This window comes from Sphaerodactylus townsendi, linkage group LG09 (assembly GCF_021028975.2).
Source record: "Sphaerodactylus townsendi isolate TG3544 linkage group LG09, MPM_Stown_v2.3, whole genome shotgun sequence".
NCBI lineage: Eukaryota > Metazoa > Chordata > Lepidosauria > Squamata > Sphaerodactylidae > Sphaerodactylus > Sphaerodactylus townsendi.
In genome coordinates this window covers 91,654,358-91,680,138 of record NC_059433.1, presented here as the reverse complement: position 1 = coordinate 91,680,138, position 25,781 = coordinate 91,654,358, and positions in this window count along the sequence as shown.

The window sequence follows — 25,781 nt, the reverse complement described above, 5'->3', positions numbered from 1 at the left end:
AGCTAGACATAGAGGTCTCCACCTCGGCCCCTAAATCCACTGACAAGATGCTTAAGCTCATCTATTCAGACTCACTAAGATTTGTCACCTTTCCAATGTTGGATGCGTTCATGGAGTGTCTCAATGAGTTATGACTGAAGCCAGTGTCATATCCTGATGTGGCCAAGAGGTTGAGAACCTTCATAGAACAAGGAAGAACAGCTGTGCATGTTTGGCAACTCATCATCCGAGTTTGTTAGTGACTGAGGAACTACAGTCCAGGTCTAGGGGCCAGTTTCCAGGTATTAAGACTCTGCTAAAAGGGAAATAACTTTTTCTCCAAGTTTCTGAAAACCCTAATAGTTGACAGTGCTGAGACACGGTGAGTAGGGAAACAGAAAAAGAGGACAGGAATCAGTGGAAATCACTCCCTCTATAAATTATACATGAGTTTTCAAAAAGAGGGAAAAATCTCTCTTCTATCTGCAGCCAACTCCACACATGTACATCCAAGCAACATTCTATATCATTCTTGATTATCCCAATGCCCCTTTAACAATAGGTTTGGTGAGATATCAGAAGCTGTGCTGGAAACAGGGAGGCAGCAAAGATCTTTTCCATGAATTCTATTGCATTCTTGGTTCACAGAATCCAAGGCATTGACCTCAACTTCGAATAACTGGGTCTCTCTTTTCCCTTTTTCTTATCAGATCTTATCAAAGAATTAGGTTGGAGTGAAGACAGAGAGGGAATACATGTAATTTACATTTATACAGGGGAATCAATATGAAATATTGGAAGTTCATAAATCAACAGTATTAAATCTGTTACAGGATTTAAATATTAATCAGATGGTGCGCAGAACTGGTCGGGTGGAACCAAAGCTGCTTGAAACGAGCACAATATATAGTTGTACCATTAGCTTGAAATAAGAAATCTAATTTTCTTATGACTTATATACCTACAAATACCTACAAATTACAAATATGCTGTAGGAACTAGACCAGTAAATGCGAATGCTATGTTTTACTCTATTTTCCTCTCTTTCTTTAATTCCTTAGGTCTGTGGTTCTTAATCTGTAGGATACATCTCCCCAGGGATATAGTTGCTTCTCAACTATAAATTGTTTTATCCATATTTTACCTGCACAAAATTCACAAAATTTATTTCCACAAAATAGTTTCACTGCTTGTGTTTCTGTTCATTTTAGGGAAAATGCATTTTTGTCTACTCCACAGCCTAATGTTTTTTGTATGTTGGGGCTCTGAAAATGCAAATTCACACCAGCTAAAGTTTAGGTCAGATTCATGGGAGGTGTAGACCATAAGAACTTTCCAAAAAGAGATGTGACAGCAAAAAGTTTAAGAATCACTGCCTTAGGTAATGGCTGGCTTCTTTGGTGATGGTGTGATCTTTTGTGAAGTGTTTCATGGAAAATAAAACGAAGCATCAGAGGTCCAGAATGCCCCCATCCCCAACTCATCCCAGATTAACATCTTCGAGGTTATGGACTTCAAGGCTAGGTGGACTTGGTAAAAATTAGCATGTTCCACCTAGATATCCATGTGAAGCTGTCTTATACTAATCAAACCCTTGATCTCTCAAGGCCAGTATTATTTACTCAAACTGGCAGAGGTATATATACTCCACTTGCTTTGCTTTACTACTGTCAGATCCTCTGAAGATGCCAGCCACAGATGCAGGCAAAATGACAGGGAAAATGCTACTGGAACACGGCCATATAGCCAGGAAACTTTTGTTCTCTTAACAGTTAAATCTATCCATCCCATCATTTCTTGAACTATGCCACCTTGTTTACAGATAAGTTCATAAACTACTGGGGTTTTGGATCCCCACTCCAATAGTTAAAGAAGACATTGGCCCCTTCCACACATGCAGAATAATGCACTTTCAATCCCCTTTCACATTTGTTTTCAAGTGGATTTCGCTATTCCACACAGCAAAATCCATCTGCAAAGTGTATTGAAGTGGAAGGGGGCATAATTGATATAAAATGAATAGCTATGGGCACTACTGCACAGAGCTGTAGCGTTAATATTATTAACACCATTTTTTAAAAAAATCTGATTTCATGTGCAACTTTTTCCTTTCTGTCTATCATAGTACTGTTGTCATCCACTTGGGTCCCTCTTTGTTATTCTCATTTGAAAAGTAGGCCTCTCAGATATTCTGAGAAAGTTGCACGTTGCAAGAGAAAATAGATTTGTCTTCCAGTGCTCTTAATTTTCCATGAAAATATTCCATTTTATTTCCCTGCCATTGTTATATTATCAAATTTTATATCTGAAAATATTAAGGGTAAAATATGAAAATACAACAATGTGAACAAAAAAATCCTCAGCTGTAAAAAAGGAACAGAAAGGCCTTCCACTGTCTAACTCAGCAATGAATAATAATGTCAATGGAAGCAATATCTCCCTACTTTTAATAATGTGGGTGTTCATAACAGCCTAAAACCAGAATAGCTTGTAACTGAAAATAATTCTTTGAGCCAAAGTAATATTTATTGTAATTGTGCAAACCTGTTTACATTTATACAATGTTTTGAGAGTGTGCAGCTGAGGAGAGGTTTTTTCTGGTATGCAGTGACAGCCTCAGCTGCCCTCTAGTCTAGATGGATACAATAAGAGAAAGAAACTAGTTCTCATCAGTGCAGAATTAAGGAGTCAATAAAGTATTAATATAAGAATCACAGCTAATTTATACCTCACAAATTTCCCAGTAAATATCTTGGAACAATGTGGCAGCTGCTTCATAGAACCCCAAAAAACATTCTCTGTTCCTTGATTGGCCCTTTTCATCCTTGCTGGTCCTCACCACTGGAATGCTTGACCTCATGGTATCCATCTGGCTTCTTCCATTGAGGTATTTACATATCTGTTAACATTAGGGAAGTGTGACTCTTTTTAATTTTTTTTTCATACATTGTTGCTGTGAGCCTTTTCTCTTTGCTTGTTATTCATTCTTATCGTTTGTATACCAATTATATGCAACTGATGCAAAAATGAAAGTTTAAAAAATTGTATAAAATTTAAAAGGAAAAAATTCTACCTAAGGAAAGCTAACAAAGGCTCATTCCGCATGGGCCAAAAACAGCGATGTGAAAACAGTGTGAAAAGGGTGTAAAAGGGTTTAAAACAGTGTAAAAGGATTAATACTGTTTTCAGACCGTTTTCACACCACTGTTTTTGGCCCATGCGGAATCAGCCAAAGAAAGAAAATGAACACAAGAAGGAAGCAAAAAAGAAGCAAACATGAACTGGGGAATTTTGAGGCAAATGTGAAGTTGTGTGATATTGATAACATCCCTATGCAATTCCTCAGTGTGGTGTTCTAGAGCTGATCTCCCCTCTCTGCCTTTTCCTTCTCTCTTTCTCTTCTATATCTTGTCTCTGAGAAGTTGTTTTGTTTTATATGTATCACCAACAGTGCGTTCCTTAAAAAAAACTTTCCCAGGAGGAAGCCCCACTGAAAGTTGAGTAGGATTTTGAGTAGAACTGCTGGATAGCCAGTTATTGCATGCATGCTAGAAATCAATAGTAATGATACCAAAGGTAAACTTTGTAGAATGAATCCTCATGTGGTCACACTTGTTCTGAAAAGTATTTTTATTGTGTTGCCAAATGTTTGGTAGCAGGCTGTGGCACAGAAATGGCCGATGAGATGGAGTTGAACTGCTCTGCATGTCAAATGAAATAGCCCTACGGCTGTCAAATGAAATCCCCACTGAGAAATTAAGTTGGATACAACTCAGGCCCTTTCTGCACGGGCCATAAACTGCGCCCTGGGGACAGCAAAAACGCTGTCCCCAGGGAGCCATTCACACAGGCGGCACTGCGAAAACGCAGCACCGCCGACCTGGCTCCCCTCCCCCTCCCCCAGGGTGGCATCAGGCTGCCTCCAAAACCCTCCCTCCTGGAGGGAGGTTTTTGGAAAAACAGTGCATTGCCGGGGGCGTGGTGCGAACGGCACCGCCGGGAATGCACTGTTTTCCCCGTCCCTCTCCCACTCACCTCAAATTCGCCATGGGTAAGCCCTGCTGTGGCCTCCTAAGACCCTCGGGCCTCGCTTTGTCCTCCCGACCCCTGGAGGTTGGAGGCTAGCGTGGAAGCGAAATCTAAGAAGGCTCCAGCAGGGCGATGAATGACGAGGTGAGTCAGAAAGGAATGAGGAAGAGGCGACTCCGTCGGGGAGCTGCCTCTCCCTGCGCCCGGCCTCTGCTGGGGCCGCTTTCATGGCTTTCGTCGCTTGAACGGCCCCCACCCCTCCACTGGCAGAATTCCTGCCGGTGGGGAAGCACTCTTTGGCCCGTGTGGAAAGGGCCTCAGTTTCAAAAGAAACGGCACCATTTTATCACCATTTCTCCCTCCCCACTGCAGCGTGTGACTAGTGAAGACCTCGATGTCTATCCCAGTTTCAAACAATGTAATACTTCCCACAAACACGTAATCTGCTCAGCTGGTCTGTTCTTTCTTGTCCTGATTGGCTGTTGTGTTGTGTTGGGGCAGGAACTATTTTTAAAACTTTTTTTCACACAGCTACATCGCCACATAGATGTGTAGGCAGAATTTCCTCACCTCTGATTGGCTATTGTGTTGGAGCGGGAACAGAATTCGGCCCCTGATTGAAAATTCATGTTGTTCTTATTCTCATTTTAATGTTCGAACATAGCCACGCATAAACAATTTATCAAAATCATTGTACCATAGCTTCCTAGTTACATTTCTTCGTAGCCATGCCCAGTGCAGCATTTAAAAAAGCTACGTGTGCTCTGCACACAGCCCACAGTGCTCTGATTGGCTGAACAGTTCGAAGGGTGAGAAAAATAAGCCACTTCTGTCCCCTGTTTCTCCCCACCAAACCGGCTTCAGTGCATGATTGAAAAAAAGGTGCACTTCAATGCAGGTTCCAAAAAAAAAAACACGTGATAAAGGGGGGGAAGCGTACCAGAATCGGGATGAAGCTGTGTTCGGCACTTAAGCCATGGGGAGTTCTTCCTTGAACCGTGATTTTTCACGTGAGTATCACGCGATAAATTGACCTTGGGGAATCGCCCACAGATAAGCATGTAATGTGGATTCTATGTGGAATTAGTAATATATAAACCATATCATCTTTGTTTCTTTTGTAATCCGCATGATAGTATAATCATATGATGGTGAAACTGGGCCAGCAGTTGAGTATGGTTTACTCTCTGGGTCATGTAAGCTTCTTTAAGATACTCTGCTTCTCATAACAAGGAACTGCTCCCTTTCCCAATATTTTGCAAAAAGTTTTTGTATATTGCCGTGTGAGACTAAGAGGAGAGAAACTTAACAAATCAGTTACTGGGGTAGTTGCTGCTTGATGGCTTTGTTGTATGCAGCAGACTCTATGTCAGTCTACATTTGCTGACTAATTTTTTGGCAGAAGTAATAAAGGATATGAAAACTGAGCATGTACTATTGGGAATGCTATTTTTTACCAGCTGCTGCTACTAGACATGGGAATGAACAAAGTCCATGAGGCATAGCATCAAACAAATGGAGGATTATGCTTGAGTGGATGAAAGAAATATAGGTACATTCTCCTTAAATCTGCTTTCTGGGTACACTGTAGATCTTTCAACTCTTTGCTTATATTTGGGATAAATTCCTTAAGGGCCAGATACCTGTGCTTTCTATTTATCAAGTAGATGCAAATGATGATGTTTTTTCTTCCCAGTAGAACAACACATGAGTTGGATGCATCACATTTAGAGTGAGCTGAGCAAAAAGCATGCCTTGTTTGAAAAGTCAGACTGCCAGTCATATATGGAAACCAAAATAACCTCTTATTACCAATGCTGTGTCAGTCAAAGGGGGGGGGGCGGATTTGCTTGCATGCTGAGGCTTGCCTTGAATTAAGGTTCTGTGTTTAGCATTTCAGCTGTAGATCTTACTGACATATCCTGGGCCAAATGGACTAAATACTTATAATTGACAAAGATGACAATAATTTAAGTATCTAAGGGCAGATTAAGAAACCAAAGAGAAAACAAGAGAACAGTGGTGGTCTGGAATGCATAAGAAATCATAGGTCTTAAGGGAGACAGGATTTTGGGCTTTTAGACAGGAGCCTTTCAGGAAGGAGATAAGGGGGGCATTGAGTTCAGCAATGTTTAGTTAACAAGGATATCCAAAATACTAAAAGAAACAAATGAATGTCAGAAGTCTTGAAATCAAGGGCTGGTCACCTTACCCTTCATCCACGTGTGTGCCATCAAGTTGCAGCCACCTTATAATAACCCCAGTAAGGGACTTTCAATGAAAATGTGAAGAAAAAATGGATTGTCATTGCTCTCCTCTGCAGAGGCTTCCTTGGGGGCCCCTCATCCAAGTAGTGACTGCTTATCTTCTGACGTCAGCCTAGATCAGGCTATACCATACAATTCCACCTCCCACTGGCGTAATGCCCATTGGGCAAGGTGGGCAACTGCCCAGGGCATCACCTTGTGGGGGGGGGGCATCAAAATGCTGGGTTCGTTTTTGGGTATTTTAGTGGTTTTCCATTCTTGGCCTGCAGGGGGCGCAGTTTTTAGGCTAGCGGAGACTGTCCTTATGCTACCCCCCAAGTTTGGTGAGGTTTGGTTCAGGGAGTCCAAAGTTATGGACTCCCAAAGGGGGTGTCCCTATCCCCCATTGTTTCCAATGGGAGCTAATAGGAGATGGGGGCTACAGTTTTGAGGGTCCATAACTTTGGCCCCCCTAAACCAAACTGCACCAAACTTGGGGATTATCATTAGGGCAGTATCCTGATGAGACCATGAAAGTTTTGAGACTGTGCCTTCAGAAATGTGCCCCCCACAGCCTGCAACCCCCATTGACAGCAATGAAGAAAACTCAATGCAGAACAAAGATTCTTGGGCAAATTTCTAGGATGTTCCTGCAGGGGGTGCATTTTTGGATGTATCAGCACTAAAATTTCAGGGTATCATCTGGAGATGATGGCACCCCCGCAAGTCTGGTGCAGTTTGGTTCAGGAGGGCCAAAGTTATGGACCCTCAAAACTGTATCCCCCATCTCCTATTAGCTCCCATTGGAAACAATGGGGGATGGGGCACCCCCTTTGGGAGTCCATAACTTTGGACTCCTTGAACCAAACCTCACCAATCATGGGGAGTAGCATAAGGACAGTCTCCTGATGATATGCTGAAATTTTGGTGCTGATATGTCTACAAATGCACCCCCTGCAGGCACCAATATCCTGGTGCAAAAAAAATTTGGTCGTGGTAGAGTGGCCGCCTATGTGGGGGGGGGGCATCCAACTCAGGTTTGCCGAGGGCTGCCTCGTTACGCCCCTGCCACCTCCTCATAACATTATCCTTTATACTGGACAGTTCATCGCCATCAGAAGCCACTAGGTTTTCTCTCTGTCCTTCCATCAACTTGCCCAATGTGTGAACTGCTCTTTCCACTTTCCTACCTGCGGACAGATAAACTTTATCAGCATTTGAACTTGGAAATGTATCAGGTCGAACTCAAAAGAAGATTAATCAGTGGTGGTACCAAATATGTATCTGTGTAGTGCTGCAGTTATTCAGCTTCCATTCTAAGTAACACTTGAGCAGATTGAAGGATGGGTGTGTAGGAAAAGTTGAGGGAGGGTTTCAACCCAGGTTCCTGGAAATTCATAATGTGTAAACTAGGCCTGCGGATGAAACAACTAATCAAGAAACCATGAGTCCAAAACATAATGAGTATGTTGTGTCATGACGAAGTGAGGCTATTTTTAGTATATATTTACTTTGACTGTGGTTTGCATGTAATGATAAAGAACAATTGTATCTATTGTTATACTGAGTGAGAGTTCTACAAGCTGTTTATTGTGGCTGGAAAAGCACAATGCCAACCATCAGTCCAAGAACTTTTCAGACCATTCTTTTATTCCAAACCAGTGATATTTTCAGACTTACATAAAGATTGGAGCTTGGGCATATACTGCTAGATAAGACTAGCCACAGGCTGTCATTCCTTGACATTCTTCAAAGGACAATTCATTCTGAAGTCTTGTTTTAGATGAAGGATTTCCAAGCTAACAGTTACATTTTTATCCATTTCCTTTTGTAAGAACTACACAGTGATGTACTTCACATTCTTATTTTATTCTCACAACAAACACTATGAGGTAGGTTGGATTCTATTGGGCATCAAGATGAAGTCCATACTGAATCAAACCATCAGTCTGTCAAGGTCAGTACTGACTACTTGGACTGGCAATGGCTATCCAGATCTCAGTCAGAGGTCTTTCACATCACCTACTACTAGACTTTTTAACTGGAGATGCTGGGAATTGAACCTGGGACCTTCTTCATGTTAAGCAGATGAGCCATGGGCCCATCCTTAGCTTAGAGGGGACCTAAATTCCAGCATTTCCTGTCTTTGGTCAGCACTGTAACTGTTGTACTGGCTGCTTCTGCTAACTCTTTCTTTTAACATTTGTATCTTTATCACCTACATTTTTACTACTTTCTTGGCACCCCCCCCCCTCCTGCTATATTCTTAACCAGGTGGTCCTTCTTTACCCACAATGCAATGCTGGTTCCCAGGTTTCAACAAGAGAATTTCAGTGAGCTTTGAAAGATGTGAGATGTGCAAGTCTCTGCTGTATAATTGTCTGTCCCTGATCTTCTTGGGTACTCTAGGTAATGTGAAAATGGCAACCAGGGATTTTGGTAATGAGTGGGTAATAACAAACAAGCAAACAAAACCTTGTTAGAGCAGTTCAGTCCCTGGCAAATGCCTGATCGCTCTTGAAAACATCTTTCTTGTTTTCTTCATACTTTTAAATGATTTGGGGGGGGGGAGAAAAAGAATAAGAAATACTATTTTAAAAAATATGAAGGGCTAATATTTAATGCAAGATGAATATTCCATAGAAGTAGATGAGCTGTAGGTAGGCCATTTTGTCTTGCCCCCCCTATTTTATGTGATTATTTTTAATCACAAAAACAAACCAAAGTAGGTGAAAACCTGCTGAACTGAGAGAGGTTATTTATCATGTTAGTAAAGAATGCTTTTTATTTACTTTTTTGGTTTTCTTTTTATTTATAAGCGGCCAAAGATGTCTGCATTGCAGCATAATTGGTTCTGGCCTAAAGCCATCTGACAGAGTTAATTATTGATTGCCTGTGCATTGCTCCTGTGAGAGAATCCAATGTCTATACAAATTAGTTTGAGGCAACCGTCTCATACAATAGTCAGAATAAATCCTTTATACTTTCCTACAAAGAAGGATGTGAAATTATTTATTGCTATAGAAGCATTGTACCTGTTGGAATATATGTGTGTGTTTCAGAGAATAGTATAACTATTCTGAAATAGCTCTTTCCTCTCAAATAAGAAAGATGTATGTGATAAGACCTGCCCTGGCCCCATCTCAATATTTGAGGAAGACTCCTTAGAGGGATGAGATCTCAACAGCTCTCACTTTCCCCAAGGCCCCAGTCAGCTCAGATTTAAAGAGGGAAGATCCATACATTGGGAAGCATTGGGTTGACAGTCCATGGACTGACCTATTTTTTTCTTGTTGCACAAAAGGGGTTGGGTTTTTCACCATCTGATGTTGTTACTGCTGGCTGTTATTGTACTATGGTTATAGTTGTTTTATTGTTGTTGTTTTAGTTGTTTTATCGCTTGTTGTTCGCCGCCCTGAGCCCTGCGGGGAAGGGCAGGATATAAACTGAATTATAAATAAATAAACTATTAAAAAACCAAGTTGGTCTGCGGAGGCCAGGTCGACCCAATCCTTCTGAACGAGATGTAGACGGGTCTTCTGAGTGGCTAAGGTTTTCGTATTTGTGTTTGTGTAGCTACAGAGATAGCTCGACAAAAATTTAAAAAATAGAAAAACTATATATTGACAGAATCAGCAGGACTAGCTGAGTACACCAATGCACTTTTGAGGCTGAAAAGGTGCCCAGGATTGGAGTCTGCAGAGCATACATCCTGGGGCAACCTTCAGAAAATGGCAGCAGGGAGAATTCCTTCAGCTGCACACAAAATGTTGGGTGCAAAACTGAAGGCAAAACTGACCAGAGTGCAAAACAATTGGCTGGGGAAAATAAGATGCCTCCCGAGCTTTGCATTCTGCACAGCCAGGCCAGAGATGGCTTGTAGGTGGTTTAGGAGGAAAAGGTGCACTTTGAAGTGTTCTCCAAAAAAGGCTAAAATATGGCACCTTGAGGACGTCTTTTGAAGAAAGCTGTGTGGAATGCCTTCCCAGGACACCTCTTTTAGAGGCCCCACAACATCTTAATTAGGCTGCGAAGAAAGGGCCTTTGTTTATTGCAACATTTCCAGCTCAGCCCAAGCCACACTATGCACAGTTAACAACCTCCTTATGGATAGAAAACCAGAGACTGTAGTCTTCAATGACCTAACATCCATCTCCAAGGATCAATGTGTATCACTGACAGCTTTCTAGAAGAGGAAAGAGAAGCAATTCTTTTCTTTTTCCAGTAGGCTGAGGCAGTTTGCCAGCATTTGTAGGTACTTTATCTTCTTTTGCTACTTTTTCTCTTTGAAGATTAGATCTGTAACTGTTACAGAACTGTCAGTGCATGTTAGTTCACCAATCACAAAACTTAGTTTAGGTTGGAATTGGAATCCCAGCAGAAACTATTTAAATGGAGGACTGTCACAAAACTGCCAAGCTTTCCATGTGATATATATAGGGTGCACCACTGTCGCTCCCATAATCAAAAGTGTTCTCTGCAATAAAAAAGCTGCAACTGAATAAACGGGGGCAGCCATTGCTGCCGGGGTGAGCCAAGGAGCAAAAATAATGTGCATGCATGGCTTGGCGGCATGCTGCAAAGCGGGTGCAATGATTGGCTCCCAGCCGGTAAAGGCGGGAGGAGCTCAAGGTATATAAGAATGCCTCTCCCAGTCCGCGCCCTTCCCGGCGGCGAGACTCAGCAAGGCGTGGTGGTGTGGTCTGAGTCTTGCGTAAGGCCAGGAGGGAGACCGGGCACGGCCATTCTTCCACTTACTTTCGCTTCTCTTCTTATTATCACTTCACTTCTACTCTTCTCTTGTTCTATCCTTTCTGCCTTCCCTTCTTTTCTCTTGGTCGCCGGTCAGGTCTCGTCTTTGGCGATGGGGCCAAAGCGGGCAAAGAGCAGGGAGCTCCCCTCGGAGGGGTTGCCGCCTTCGGGCAGAGCCCGAGCCCTCCTCAACAGGGTCCGGGCCCAGACCGGCCCTGGGGTGTCGGACGAGGGCCCTGTGGTTGGTCAGATTGGCGCAGCTGCGCAGGCAGCTGCCTCTGCTGCCTTGGGCTTATCCCCTATCGGCAGGGGCAGGCCAGTGGGCCCGGTGGAGCAGTCCTCCTCGGCTGGGGAGGCTCTCCTCGCGGCATCTGCAGGCTCCGGGCCGGTTTCCGCCCGGCCCGGGCTTGCCAGCGATCCGACTCCCGACCCCACCCTGGTTCGAAATTTGGCAAACACGCTGCTGCATCTCTCCCAGGCCCTCGGCGGAGCGTCTGGGGATTCCAGGACCCCCTGCGGTGCAGAAGGGTCCGAGCCCCCCGCGTCGGCAGCTGCCGGCGCGGCGCGGGCGGGCGCTGCAGGCGGACCAGCGGAGGACCTCCAGCTATCACCCCTGGTGAGCGCGTCCATGTTGGTGGACGCGTCCGTCGGCCCCTCCGAGCGGGAGGGCAGGAGGAAGAAGCGGTCGTCGCGGCGCTCCCGTTCCTCCAGATGGTCTCTCAGCGCTTCGTCATCGGGTGAGTCCACCAAGGACGACAATATGCAGGCTAGCGGGGAGTTCTGGTTCCAGGGCAAGCAGGTGCCCGCCCTCCCCCCTTGGCTCGTGAAGCGCAGGCGCCTTGGGGGTTCGGAGGCGCCACCTACTGGTTTGGCTCCCGACAACAATGGCAACCCTCCCGGATCCCATCTCCCCAGGAAGCTCCGGGAGCGGGCGCTCGCTGGGTATTATGTAGACATATTCAGATATCTGAGGCGGGAGGGGGAACATGGTTTGTCCGGTGGGAGGGCTGACAAGAAATCGAAGGCCCCTGTGCCGGCTGAGAGGACTTTCAATAATTGGTTGCTGGGTTTTACTGGGCCACCTGGCCTCCCATTTGAAGCCGCCCTACCCCCTGCAGAGGCCACAACTTGGCGGTCCCATATAGCGCATGTGCTGCGGGCCCGGAACCTAGCCGGGGAACCAGCGGCCATAACTCTACGATGAACCATTAGCGAGGAACGTTTCCCACAAGAGCCGCTTCCGCTGGGATCTCATATGCAACCAAGCGTGGATGAGTGCGTAGTCCACCAACCACTGAAAGGGGCCGCGGAACCCCCTTCCTCAGAGAGGCCTACCAGGACCTACCAAGGGCGGCCGGTGGCCAAAGGGGACCTGTTAAGAATTCAATAGAGGAAGGTGCTTGCCAGCTGACTAAGTGCAGAAATACGAGCCGCGTCTGCTCCAACTGCCATGGGAACCACACAGCAAGAGTGGGCTGCCCAAAGCCAACCGGCTGCTCCCCACTTTCAGCAGGCCAGGATTACTGGCAGAGACCTCCACTAAAAGGATGCTGGCCGCCAGGGAAGCGCTGCCTTTCAGGAGGCTGTAGGAGCCCGGCTGCGGTTTCTTCCAGCCCCACACCCGTCCGGGTGGGGGTGCTGCTGAACTGGCTGCAGCATTACCAGGACAGGCGCTTGGCGTGCCTGCTGGGAGTCAGCTTTCCAACAGGTTTCAGAATTCCCTCCGAGGCCACAGGAAGGCCTACCAGGCAAACAACTTGCAATCAGTTAGCGATCACCCTGGCGTGAGGTGGCTGATAAGCTAGAAAAAGAAGTTAAGAGGCAGAGGCGAATTGCTGGCCCCGCCACAGCCCACTCGCCTCTTCCTAACCTCAGGGTCTCCCCCATCGGTGTAGTGCCCAAGAAGACCCCGGGGGAGTTCCGGTTAATACAACACCTCTCCCACCCCAGGGGCAACTCAGTGAACAATTTCATAGACCCTGAGCTTTGTACAGTCCGGTATGCCACCCTGGACGAGGCCATCAATTTCATCAGGCAGGCCGGCCCAGGTGCCTCCCTAGCAAAATGCGACATTCAGTCTGCCTTTTGGCTCTTGCCCATTTTCCCGTTAGATTTCGAACTGCTGGGCATCCATTTTCAGGGCAGGTGGTATGTGGACAAGGCCATGCCCATGGGTTGCTCCTTTGCCTGCGCTGCATTCGAGGCCTTCAACACCTTCCTCGAATGGGCCTTCAGGCAGAGAGTGCCCTCCGGGCAGGTGACCCACTACTTAGATGACTTTCTGTTCATTGGCAGGCAGGGCACCAAGGAATGCGAAGTTGCCCTGCAGGCTTTCCAGATGCTGGCTGCTGAGCTGGGGGTTCCTCTGGCTCCCAACAAGACGGAGGGCCCGACAACTGCCCTCAGCTACCTGAGCATCCACCTGGACACGGTCCGGGGCACGTCTTCACTCCCCAGAGACAAGCTTGTTGCCCTGACCAACCTGCTCCAATCCGTTTTTCCCCTGCGAAAATGCAGGGTACGCCTAGTGCACTCCTTACTGGGTCACCTCAATTTCGCCTGCAGGGTGGTGGCACCAGGCAGGGCATTCTGCTCCCGGCTGGCGAGGTCATTGTCCGGCTTCAGGTCCCCTGACCACCACATCAGGGTCACCCGGGGCCTGAAAGAAGACCTGCAGGTCTGGCTGTCCTTCCTCCAAGGCTTCAACGGCATCTCCTTGTGGCAGACATCTATGGAACCTGGCTTGGAGCTGCAGGTGCACTCTGACGCTTCCGGGGCCTTTGGTTTTGGCATGTACTTCCAGGGTCAGTGGGCGCAGGGCCTCTGGCCTCCAGCCTGGCACGCTGCAGGTATCACCTGGGACCTCACTTTTCTGGAACTGTTTCCCATCTTGGTGGCGGTGCACATCTGGCACGATCGCTGGCTTAACAAAAGGGTGCTCTTTTGGTGCGATAACCAGGCCGTGGTGCACGTGGTGAACAGGCAGTCGAGCAAATCCGCATGGGTCATGCGATTGGTTCGCGATCTTGATCTTGTCCTGCCTTACCTATAACATTTCTTTTTAAAGCTGCTTTCGTTTCCAGGTTTACAAAATGGGATCACTGACGCCTTATCTACCGCCAGCAGGTGGATGCGATTCCGGCATACAGGCCCCCGAGTGAGCTGTTCCAGGCGACAGTGCAGGCGTCCCTGTGGAACCTTGGCAGCGAACCCGTCATCACAGGTGTTTTGAATTACGTTGGCACCAATGCGTGTAGAGCGATACGACAGAGCCATGCGCGACTTCCTGAGCCTTGCTATGCAGCGAGCGATCGGGCGACCTGTCTGCTGGCGGGAGTGGACTGAGGCCTCCTACTTGAGGGATGTTGGTTCCAACTCCATTGGCAGAGGGATGCACCCATGCACCATGGGGGGTGCAACTGGCCCGAGCATTACATTTGTATTGTAGGATTTCGGGCTTCCCGGGCGTGACCAAAGCATTTGTAGTTAAGCGGCTGGTGGCGGGTTGGCGGCGGGTGGAGCCCCAGGCAGAGGGACCTCAGAAGCCCTGTCACCAGGGAGGTGCTAAGGGCAGTCACCGGGGAGCTGCAGCAGGTGTGCGCTTCACGCTACGAGCGCTTGCTCTTTGCAGCCACCTTCCACCTGGCCCATCACGGGGCTTTCAGGCCCGGGGAGCTAGTTGCCCCCACCAGGGACCGGCGATCCCAGCACTGTGCTGCAAAGACACCACCTCGTCCTGTCGGGGGGACATGTGGTCTGCGATGTGGCTTGCCCATTCCAAAACCCGACCAGGAGGGTCAGCGGTGCTTAGGTCACCATGCTGGTCCTGCCGAGGCGGCGCCACCTGCCCCCTCGCTTCCCTCACCACCTGTAGCTCCCGGCACGGAGCCCAGGCAAGGCGGCATGCTCTTGGTGCATGAGGACGGGTCCCCCCTCACCAGGTTTCCAGATGCTGGCGGTGTTCAGGGCATGCTTGGCCTGGGCAGGGTTGCCAGCCGCCCGGTCCCGGCCTGCCCTCCCTTCAGAATAGGGGCTGCCACAGCAGCGGCACAGGAGGGGGCAGGGGCCAGGAGGACATCCGCGCCTTGGGAAGGTGGCGGTCGGGTGCATTTCGAGGGCTTATGTTAGCCCCCATTTGACTTGTTGATTCCCCTTCACAGTGCCTCCTCGGACGCGCCAGACTGTTTCTCGACAGGTGTGTGGGTGCGTGGGGCACAGCGTTATCCAACAGAAGAGCTGGGGACTTCGCCTGCTCATCCGGCTGGGGTTGGCATCACCGGACTCGTGGCTCCGCGTGGGGATTACTTAGCTGGGGCAGGGGCACATGCTTTGGCATGAGCTGGAGACCAAGCTCATCCGGTACACCAGTTGTACCCCGGATATTTTAGTTGTCCACCTGGGGGAGGAGGATCTCCCGGCCAGGTCGGGCCTTGAACTTCGTTGGGTGGTGGCCACCACGCTTCGGAGCCTGGTAAGGCACCGGCCCGGTATGACCTTGGTTTGGTCTGAGCTCCTGCAGCGGGTACACTGGAGGGGAGCGCTGGACCCCACAGCTGTGGACAGGGCTTGCAGGAAGGTCAACAAGGCGGCCGCCAAGGTGGTGCTCTCCCTTGGGGGAGCGGTGGCGGACCACACAGAAATCACCCGGGACAACGCAGAACTGTTTGAGCTGGATGGCGTCCGCCTGTCCAGGTGGGGCATGGACCTGTGGTTGCAATCGGTCTGGTACACCCTCCTCCGGTTGGTGACGACCAGACAGGCTCAGGCTTGAGAAGCTTGGGCGGGGAGCTGCAAGAGGGGCAGGCAGCTTCGTGCGGCCGGGTTGTTTCTTGGGATCGCACCTGTGGGGAGAAAACGCGCCTCCCGGCTGGTTCTCCAAGGCTTGTGCCCTGTGGAAGGGCCGGGGGGTGGGGCGGGCAGGCTGGCAGGCCGGCAGGCTGGGCCGCTGCCCGACACCCCAGGGAGGGGGGTTGGGTCGGGCCGATAGGCGGCCGAGGGCTTAGCCGGTGCCTGACACCCCAGCAAGCACGGGAGGAGGGCCCGGGCCAATAGGCTGACACGGGCTTAGCCGGGGCGCGTCTCCTCATCATATGCTGGAAGGGTGTTAGCCGGAGTGATATCTCTGGGGCTTCCCTTCCCGTCAGTCCCAATGGAGATTGGGATGTGATGTGCGTCCCGTTTGCCGCCCAGCTTCAATTGTACATAGTTCAAGTTTATCATGTTATTGATAATATTTAATAAACTGGGCTGCGGCCCATTCCTTTTCCAGCCTGTCGTTGTTGTGTGTTTATTGGAGCGGAAAAAGGTCTCACCATCTGCAGCAATACATTCTGAAAGCCTTGTGGACACCTTTCCAGTAGATTATTCTTTACCAGATATGCACAATTGGTGACCCATCAAGTTCAGAAGCTGTTGGTGGCCAGGAAGGGGCTAGATAAAGTTCTTGTCTGCCTGGTAGTTACAGAGCATTAGAGGGAAGTTTTGACAAGTGTTTTGACAAGTAATAAAAATATTGCAGTGAACATATATTTCAGGTTGTGAAATGTAAGCTAGAACTAGCTTGAAATAGATGTTAGATGGAACATTCTGGGAAATATTCAAGTCTAAATAAAAAATCTCCAGTTCTGAAAAGCATACAGAAGTACCCTTTGGGGACTCATTCTTTGGCCTTTTTCTTTCTTTTCAGTTCCTTTATCATTCTGATGGTCAATTAAAATGTGGTTTATAAAAGCCCAGTCTGTGCTGTTCTCTCTTATCTCTTTTTGTCCAAACCCAAAGGACGGGCAAGATTTCTTGAAGTGCTGAAGCTCTGCTATTCCTTCCTTTAACGCTAGTCATTGTCAGTTTGATAACTGTGCCTCAGTAAATAACAGACCTGCAGTGTATAATGTTGTCAATTTTTTCAAGTTCTCTATTAGCTGTCAACTGCACTTGAAACCAGGATATTACTGAGGTTTAGGAGCTTACTGCCCCTTAAGGCCAAGCCCAAGGAAGGGAACGAGGCATGCATTTTGAGAGGAGTTGTTATTTTTCACTGAAACACACACCAACATTTCAAGCCAAGGAAAGATCAGAAAGTTCTTGATTAAAAGAGCTGGCTCTTCAAGGTGGAGAGAGTAGGTGGAAGGACTGGTGAAAAGAAAAGAACAGGGTAAGAAAGATGCTTTTGAATTGCCATAGTATGAAAAATCAAATTTATTTTCAGGCTTGTCTGAGGTTAAATGGGAAAAAAATGGGGTAGACTCGTTTGGGGGACAGGACTTGTGCGAAGTCCCCACTGCAAATGGTTTACATAGCATTTTACACCAGTTATATTTGCCCTGTGCAGAATTTGACTCATAGAGAAAGTGCATTGGGAAAGTCAGTCTATGTATTCCTATGCTGAACATGAACAGCTTGCCACACACAGCCCCTACCATGTGGATCCAGTTTCAGGCAACTTTCATGTTATATCACGAAGCCATAAAATCATAGAGCTGGGATGATGCCAATGAATTATCAAATCACCAAGTTACATATATCATGTGCACATATTAAATTACATTATTGCCTTATAAAACTAATAGGCCCGTCATGAATCTGCAAACAATAATTTCTTCAAATGAAGTGCATCTGATCAGCTGATTCTTTTTTATGTCCTTGTGGCTACATTCCTGAGAAACACAAAGGCATCAATTTCCCATAACTGGAAACAAACATATAGTTTTGAGGACTGCTATCTATGGGCCAGACACACCAGGTGCCTAAGAGTATACTGACATCAATGGACTTAGAATGGTGTAACTGTTTAAGTTGACACTGGAGAACATTTATATTGGTACCTGGATTGCTATGCTGCTATTTGCAAAGAACCCAGCCACCTCTTCTTCTTACTTCCTTGGTTCTTAATCAGTACCAGCAGCCATTCATAGCAAGAAGTCTGATCAGATTTCCAAGTAGGATTGGGTAAGGCACATATGTTAAGCACTGCATAAGGAGGAATGGGGAAGGAGAGATGGGGAACCTGTACACAACAGCATATCTCTTCTGCAAATCTTAAAGGTATGACTTGGGGATTCTTCTTGTAATCTGGATGTGGTTCTTTTTAAGGTACTTCCCCACACATATCATGCACCGCTTTCATATTAATGTTACCATACCAATTAGCTTCTAGAAAATCAATCTGACTTGTAGGTTTTAAAAAAAATGTTTTGCTTCGCTGTCTTTTACTGCTCATGCTTTTCTGGCATGATATCAAAATGTTAAATATGTTGTATATTAATTAATGTATCTGGCTGATTCCAATAATCAAGATGCTTTTTGCTTTTATGATTTTTAAAAGTTATAATAAAAAGATATTGGAAGTGCTGGCATATCCATTGAAAATGTAGAAATTATGAATATATGTTTCTCGTTGACTACATTGTGATACATATATTTGGATTACAGACCAAAATCCTTATAATGTTGCTTTGCACCTCAAAATACTTAGCTGTAGAATGCACATTTATGGAAACATTGTAGATGTGTATTCATTCAGTGGTCCTCCAACTGACAATAAAGTCAAGGATCTATTTCAGATCTTTCCTCTGGAGTCCCAAAGGATCCATATAAATGCAGGAAATGGCACAGGTCATCTATCCCAATCCCCTTCCATACAGAAAGATACCCTATAGCAAAAACATCTCTGTACAATTATTTCATGAAATTCTCCAAGGCAGGATATTTCATAACCTCCCTAGGGAAGTTGTTCCAGTTTTGAGCTACTCTCAAACATCTGGCAATTTTCCCCCTTTTCAGTTAACCTAGATTAGCTTTCCATTTGGCAGTGACACACAATGCTCAAAAACTGTATTGTCAATAGATAAGATTGTTTGGAAGCAGTTAAGGCAGTGGTACTTTCTTTGTGGTTTATAGAGGGCCACATTCGTAACTATCATCAGCCCAAAGAGTCAAATAACAACTATACGCCCTGTGCACCACCCCATGAAACACACACAATGGTATAACAATAACTTTTTAAATTACTTGATTACTTCTGAACATATTTCTGTCACTGTTGAACCTTAGCCAGCCCTTGTGCATCTGGAGCAAGTGCAAGGACTTCTCACTCTGCCTTCTTGCTCTCTCCTCAGCATGAAACACAAGAGCTCAGGTGAGAAAGGGAATCAAACCTATTGTGGCCAGCTTGCTCTTTTCCTGGGCGGCATCTGTGGTAATTTACTTTCTGTAGCCAGCTTACTTTCCTCCTAACAGCAATCTGGGTGCCAGGATGAGAGTGCAGAGGCTGTGGAGAAAGATGTAAGTTCTTGGAAAGAATGGCCTTTTGTTTCTATCTCTGACATAACTGGCCTGCAGCTGACGTCCTCCAGTTTCTGCAATAATGGCTGTTACAAAGGTGGGAATTACCTGCCAAACATAAGCACTACTGGGTAATGAGCCTTGCTCACTTGCTTGGAATGGTGCAGGGAGCAGATGCCCTGTTGTGGTACAGTGCTCAAAAAAGCCACAGAGGCCCTTCTGCATGGGCCAGAGAAGCAGCTGCACACTGGGGTAAATGACTCCAGTGGAGCCCCAGGATCATTCGCATGCTTCCATGTGGGCAGCCTGGGAGCTGCCATGGCTCGCAGAGACAACTCCACATGGAGGCACATCCTGTTTTCTAAAAACTTACCTTCTCTCCCTGCACAGCTCCAGAGGGATGAGGAGACACGCCCCCACAGCCACGGTGATGCCTCGGGGATCGGAGGGCAGTGTAGGCATGTCTCCTCGTCTCTGCAGAGCTGGGCAGGGAGAGAAGGTAAGTTTTTAGAAAACAGGACATGCCTAAAAGCGGTGCCTCCGACTTGGTGCCGTTCGCACAGCACCAGGTGCAAAACCATATTTTTGACAAACCTTGCTAATTGATGAATTTCAAAAACAGTGTTTTTGTTGGGGTGGGGGAAAGCACAGTGCTGCCTCATTTTGGAAGTGGCAGCCGTGCACAGTGTTACCCAGGAATGGTGTTTTTACCGTTCCTGGGGAGAGGCAGGGCATCCCATGTGTCCTGCTGCCATTGCCCACCACCACTTGGAATAGCAATTTGAGAAAATCTTTACAAATCCACTCAGCATTGTGGGTGGTGCTACCTCACTTGTGGTTAAAAAAATGGAAGTGACACAGGGCAGCTCTAGGAATAACTGGCAGTTCTATGGTTTTACCAGCATTGCAAATTACCCCCACATATCTACCTACCATCCTCCCTTTAAAGCTGATGCAAATTATTTATGATTCCAATTTGCCTTTGGTCCTAGAATCTCCTCTTTTTCAGTAGATCAGTGTTCTGATTATTTTCCCTTCTGTTTGATGTTGGCCTGCATTTTTCCACATGTTGAATTTCACTGTTGTTTTCCTGCTTGTGCTTCAAATCACTGTGGGATTTAGAAATGCTTTCTTTAGCTACTTCTTTCCAACTCATCTTTAAGAGACAAAAGCTTCAATAGTGTAGCGGACTATGAATATTATTTAATACACCAGTCACTCCAGTGCCAGATCATTAATAAGAATGTAAAATATGACACAACTTAACAGAGGTTCAATCATTGTCTGATGGTCATCTCCATCTAGTTGGGTACGGCACCATTTTATTTATTATCTTATCCCAGTTTTCAATCAATATGATGATGTTCTAAAGTCCACAGCAATTAGAATTTGTTTTATGGAGAAGACTTCATTATTCTCTTTTTCAAATGCTTTATGCAAATCAGAATTTACTGCTATCCCTCTTTGTTTTGTTCTTTTAAACTTGTAAGGAGAAAAAGGGGAAAACAGGTATATCAGGGATTTTTTTTCATATGAGCAATACACAGATGAATCCCTCCATTTTTATTCAATTCTTTAGTCCAGAATAGTAGGAGGTCAGAATGATTGTTCTACAGGAAACAAATACAGCCCCAGTGACAGAATTATACCCTTTCAGTAGAGGAGATTCATACATTTTAGAGACTGAATATCCAAGGCTTTCATGCAAAGAATTAAAGTCATGGGCAGTCCAATGTGAGGGCACGGGGCAGTAGATCAGATGCTAGGGACACTGCTGCAGCACTGACTCCAAAGAGATAGTTGGTGATGTATTACCAAGGGAATGGGAAGAACCTGTTTCTCTTTTGGAAAAGCCCACACAGATTCATGACTCAGAACATAAGAACATAAGTCTGAGCAGACAAACCAACTTCGAAAGAACAAGGGTCGGATTCAGTATAAGGCAGATTCATGTGAAAAAAATTAGATCCCCCCACCCATTATGTGAAATAAGATTTTGTGAAGAACAGCACAAAATGACATATGACAGTGACCTGAGATGGCCATTCCTTATGTACCTACAACTTTGTGGAAGCTGATTCCTGAAGAAATTGTTCTATGCAATTATGTTATGTGTAACTGTGGGTCTTTCCTACCTAACTGCTTTTTCCCTCAAAGCAGCATACCAATAAAGTAAGATGCGGTCACATGAAAAATCCTGGGCCACTTTTCCCCCAGCAGAATTCTGTGCCTTTGAGAATTCTGTGACAGTCAAAACCTTCACTAGAAAATGCCGTCCCAACCACATCATTTCTCTGCTAAAAAAATAATAATTTTACTGTTGAATTTCAGACCTTCTTAAAGCAGTTTACGAAGCAGGAGGTTCGCCTGAAATACTGTTGACATTAGTATGTAATCCAGATTTTGGCTAAGGGTGAAAAAGCTGACTTCAGGATTGTCACAAAGGCCAACCAACCACTACTCTTTAAAGCTTCTTTCTCCTGAAAATGGGAAGAAGTGGCTGTTTCTGTTCATGGTTCATTTTGAACCTTACAACTTTTTGAACAGGCATAAATATCAGTTCATAGTGAGTTCAAGTCAGTGTGTAAGTCTCCATTTGCTCTGAAACATGGCACATTTCATTAACACCCACAACATTTTGCTTAGATATAGCCATGGAGTGAGGCCTAGTTTTTCCTGCATGGAACTGCTTGTACAAAGTTCAGTTCAAATACAAGCTAATATTGTCTACGGAATGCCTTCAGAGAATATAGGCTTGATACTAGGAGAACCCTCTACAGAATTTGGCTCTGGAAACAGATTAATCAAAAGGTCATTTTCAGAAAAAGCCTTTTCAGAAAAGCATTACAGTTCTCCTTCAAAAAATGTTCCTGTTACAAGAAAGGTTACAAGAATGCTCCACTTGGGTCAGGAGGATTGCTGGGCAGTGGCCAAGTGGAGAAGCCACACATGCAGATCCACGCCATACTGCTTGCTGCACATGTTCACTTTTTCCATGACTGACAGATTTAATATGCCCCAAAGCCTGAAATCTTTTCCCAGCCATAAAACTTCTACGAGTCTATAAATATGTTCTGGGACTGTGATGCTGATTATCAATAGAATACAGGTGGCTAGAACTGGAATGCCGTGGGTTCTGATCCTGATTCCGCTGTAATGCTCATTGCCTAGCCTTAAGTTAGTCACTCCCTCTCAGTCTACCTCCCAGAGTTGTGAGAAGAAAGTTGAGAAAAAAGTATTCTTGCCAGGAACATCCTAATACTTTGCAGCAGTCTTAATTAGGGTTGGCGGGTCGGATCCGGCCGAACCACAATTTCGGCCGAGATCCGCAAGTTCGGAGAGTTTTAGACCACCAAAGGTCCGAACTCTCCCTCTCCAAACTATGCCCGATCCGAACTCAGTAGTTCGGATCGGGCCCTTCCCCCCGAGCGGCGGCTCTTCCGAGCCAGCCGGGGAAAACACTTTCTCACCCCAGGAAAGTGGCGGGCGGCAGCGGCACCCGCCTCCCCTCCCAGCCCCCAGCCTCGCAACAAGGCAGGCTGGAGGGCAAAGCGACGGCCCGGCTGGCCGCCTCCCCTCCAGCCCCCAGCCTGCGCCAACAAGGCAGGCTGGAGGGCAAGCGACTGGCCGGGCCGCCCGCCTCCCCTCCCAGCCCCAGCCTGCAACAAGGCGGGCTGGGGGGCAAAGCGACCAGCGGCCCGCCTCCCCTCCCAGCCCCCAGCCTGCCAACAAGGCAGGCTGGAGGGCAAAGCGGCCAGCGGCGGCGGCACCCGCCTCCCCTCCCAGCCCCCAGCCTTGCAACAAGGCAGGCTGGAGGGCAAAGCGGCCAGCGGCGGCGGCACCCGCCTCCCCTCCCAGCCCCCAGCCTCGCAACAAGGCACACACACACACACACACACACACACCCTCGCATGGCACCCCCAATACAGCCCCCACCCCAAAATCACCAATTCAAACCCACCCAAAGTTTTAAAAACAACAACAACAAAGAATTGGACTCCAGCTGCTGGCAGCTGCCTCCCAGCTGCCAAGGGGAAAACAAATTAAAGCAACCCACCCCCAAATAGTCCTCCAACCTCTCCCCACACCCCAAAAAAATCCCAGCCCCACTTACGAAGAAGAGGCTCCCTCCCTGCTGCTGCTACCTGCTCCAATTCAGCAGGCAGTGAATGAATGCAGGCCAGGGCAGCCGGCTGCCATATAGTGAAGAAATGCAGTAAACTGTAGTAAGAAGTAAACACAACCAAAATCCCTGCACTTTTTTTTTTAAAAATGGTGAAATTCCAAAACAAATTTCTACTTCAGACTAACTATACATTTGCCTTATCTAAGAGCTGTTGCTTCAAAAGGATTTCCCGCTGTGTGCCCTAAAGAGTTCCCCGCCCCTGGGAGTTTAATTCCCCACCAGAGGAATCCACCTTCAGTTCAATCTACCTTTTCTGTGATTGCTTGCAATTCTTCTCTTAGGCCCCTTCTGCACCGCATAAAATAATGCATTTTCAAAACCACTTCACAACTGTTTACAAGTGGATTTTGCCATTCCACACCTTCAAAGAGCACTGAAAGCAGTTTGAAAGTGTATCCATTCTGCATGTCTTGAGGATGATGAGCCCTAAGAGAGTCTTCTAGTTCCCACTCTGTGCTTCATCCAGGGGAGCTGTGGGTGGAGGAGCAAAGAGACTTCATAAAATGGATTGAATTCCCTGTGCCGGAGTGCAGAGCCAACGAGATCATTTTCTGGGATCTCCTGTGCTGCCTGCCTTCATTACATTGGTGCTAAGAACATAAGAACAAGCCAGCTGGATCAGACCAGAGTCCATCTAGTCAGCTCTCTGCTACTCGCAGTGGCCCACCAGGTGCCTTTAAGGAGCTCACGTAGCAGGATGTGAAAGCAATGGCCTTCTCGCGGCTGTTGCTCCCAATCACCCTGGTCTGTTAAGGCATTTTGCAATCTCCAGATCAAGAGGTTCAAGATTGGTAGCCATACATCAACTTCTCCTCCATAAATCTGTCCAAGTCAGCACCAAAGCTATCAGGTTAATTAGCCCATCACCACCTCCTGTAGCAGCATATTCCAATCAAACACCAATCACAAGTTGCGTGAAGAAGTGTTTCCTTTATTAGTTCTAATTCTTCCCCCCAGCATTTTCAATGAATGCCCGCTGGTTCTAGTATTGTGAGAAAGAGAGAAAAATTTCTCTCTGTCAACATTTTCTACCCCATGCATAATTTTATAGACTTCAATCATATCCCCCCTCAGACGTCTCCTCTCCAAACTAAAGAGTCCCAGCGGCTGCAGCGCCTCACTTAAGGGAAGGTGCTCAGTCCCTCAATCATCCTCCATTGCCCTTCTCTGCACTTTTCTATCTCTTAATATCCTTTTTTTGAGATGCCCAGCAGAACTGAACACAGTACTCCAAGTGCTGATGCTACTGCTTTATAGGGCATGACAATCTTTGCAGTTTTATTATCAATTCCTTTCCTAGTATCCCCAGCACAGAGTTTGCCTTTTTTCACAGCTGCCATACATTGGTGGCATTCCCATGGAGCGATCAACTAAGACACTTAAATCCCTTTCCTGGTCTGTGACTGAAAGCACGCACTGACCCTGTAGCGTGTATGTGAAGTTTGGATTTTGCCCTATGTGCATCACTTTACATTTTGCTACATTGAACTGCATTTGCCATTTCTGAGGAGCCCACTCTGCCTAATTTATCAAGGAGTCCTTGGAGCTCCTGCATGATCGCTTATTAATTTTCTCCACCACCTACATAATTTGGAATTATCTGCAACCCCTGGCCACCGCAGCTACCACCTATTTCCAGGTCATTTTATGAATAGGTTAAGAGCACTGGTCCCAATACGGATCCTTGGGGGACACCTCCCCCACATCTCTCCATTGGCCGAGAATTTCTCATTTTACACCCACTCTTTGCTTCCTGTTTCTCAACCAGTTTTTTAATCCATAGGAGGACTTCCCTCTTATTCCTTCATTGCTGAGTTTTCTCAATAGTCTCTGGTGGGAACTTTGTCAAAAGCCTTTGGAAGTTCTGCACAGGGAGGATGAAGTTGTTGGAAGAGCACTGATGAATAAGGGGCAGAAATCCTTGAAGGTGGAGTCACAAGGTTTGATGAAGCCTGCGGCCAAACTTTATTGAATGATTTGCCACACATATACATCCGCGCCATGTGGAAAGTTCCACTGACACTGTGCTGGGGGATCCCTGTTTTCTTGCTTTTCAGGGAAGTATTGCTGATGAAGAGTGAAGAACACCACCACTACAGTATTGAGCCTTATTACGTGTGAGTCCTCCTCTGATAGTGTTCCCCAGCAGATGGGAGGTGGGTGCATCTTCTGCTCTGTTCCCTGGAAATAGAAATTGGAAATGAGTCCTCTTTCAGTGGGTAATGGAACCGTTCTCTGTGAAAGTAACCATGACATTTCTTGTTTTCCCTTTTCATCTACAGATGCCTGGACCCCCCCAAGCTGACAGC